Source organism: Arachis ipaensis, chromosome B4 (genome assembly GCF_059453495.1).
Source record: "Arachis ipaensis isolate K30076 ecotype BB chromosome B4, ASM5945349v1, whole genome shotgun sequence".
Lineage (NCBI taxonomy): Eukaryota > Viridiplantae > Streptophyta > Magnoliopsida > Fabales > Fabaceae > Arachis > Arachis ipaensis.
The window spans coordinates 82,825,029-82,826,621 of NC_142439.1; positions in this window are offsets into that span (position 1 = coordinate 82,825,029).

The following is a 1,593-nucleotide window of genomic DNA, read 5'->3' on the forward strand; positions in this document are numbered from 1 at the left end:
GATAGATCAGAGACTAAATTTGCTAAGCTAGATAGATTCTGCTCAGAATTCTCTGTCTGTTGCTGAGTGGATGATGGAAAAGGTTTACTATTGTTAAACCTGTTTCTTCCACCATTATTAAAGCCTTGTTGAGGCTTTTGTTGATCCTTCCATGAGAAATTTGGATGATTTCTCCATGAGAGGTTATAGGTGTTTCCATAAAGTTCACCCATGTAATTCACCTCTGCTATTGCAGGGTTCTCAGGATCATAAGCTTCTTCTTCAGAAGATGCCTCTTTAGTACTGTTGGATGATTCCTTCAATCCATTCAGACTCTGAGAGATCATATTGACTTGCTGAGTCAATATTTTATTCTGAGCCAATATGGTATTCAGAGTATCAATTTCAAGAACTCCCTTCCTCATAGGCATTCCATTATTCATAGGATTCCTTTCAGAAGTGTACATGAACTGGTTATTTGTAACCATGTCAATGAGTTCTTGAGCTTCTACAGGCGTTTTCTTTAGGTGAATGGATCCACCTGCAGAATGCTCCAGTGACATCTTTGATAGTTCAGACAGACCATCATAGAATATATCCAGAATGGTCCATTCTGAAAGCATGTCAGAAGGACACTTTTTGGTCAGTTGCTTGTATCTCTCCCAAGCTTCATAGAGGGATTCTCCTTCTTTCTTTCTGAAAGTTTGAACATCCACTCTAAGCTTACTAAGCTTTTGAGGAGGAAAGAACTTGGCTAAGAAAGCCGTGACCAGCTTATCCCAAGAGTTCAGGCTATCTTTGGGTTGAGAGTCTAACCACACTCTAGCTCTGTCTCTTACAGCAAACGGGAAAAGCATAAGCCTGTAGACCTCGAGATTAACCCCATTGGTCTTAACAGTATCACAGATCTGCAAGAATTCAGTCAAGAACTGAAAAGGATCTTCAGATGGAAGTCCATGAAACTTGCAGTTCTGTTGCATCAGAGAAACTAATTGAGGTTTAAGCTCAAAGTTGTTTGCTCCAATGGCAGGAATTGAGATGCTTCTTCCATGTAAATTGGAATTAGGTGCAGTGAAGTCACCAAGCATCCTCCTTGCATTATTATTATTTTCGGCCATATTGTCTTCTTCTTTTTCAAAAATTTCTGTCAGATTTTCTCCAGAGAGTTGTGCTTTAGCTTCCCTTAGCTTCCTCTTCAGAGTCCTTTCAGGTTCAGGATCAGCTTCAACAAGAATGTTCTTATCCTTGTTCTTGCTCATATGAAAAAGAAGAAGAAAGCAGAAAATATGGAATCCTCTATGTCACAGTATAGAGATTCCTTTATGTGAGTAGAAGAAGAGAAGAATGTCATGTAAGGAAGAGAAGAGGAAAAACTCGAACACAGAGAGGAGGATGGGGTTCGAATTTTTGGGTGGAAGAGAAGTGTTAGTAGATGAATAAATAAATAGAAGGAGATGAGAGGTGGGAGAATTTTGAAAATTAATTAAAATAAAAATGAAATTTAAAGTTAAATTTTGAAAATTAATGTTTGAAATTAAATTAAAAATTAAAATTTAAAATAATTAGTTAATTAAAATGAAATTTTGAAAAAGAGGGAGGAATTTTCGAAAATTA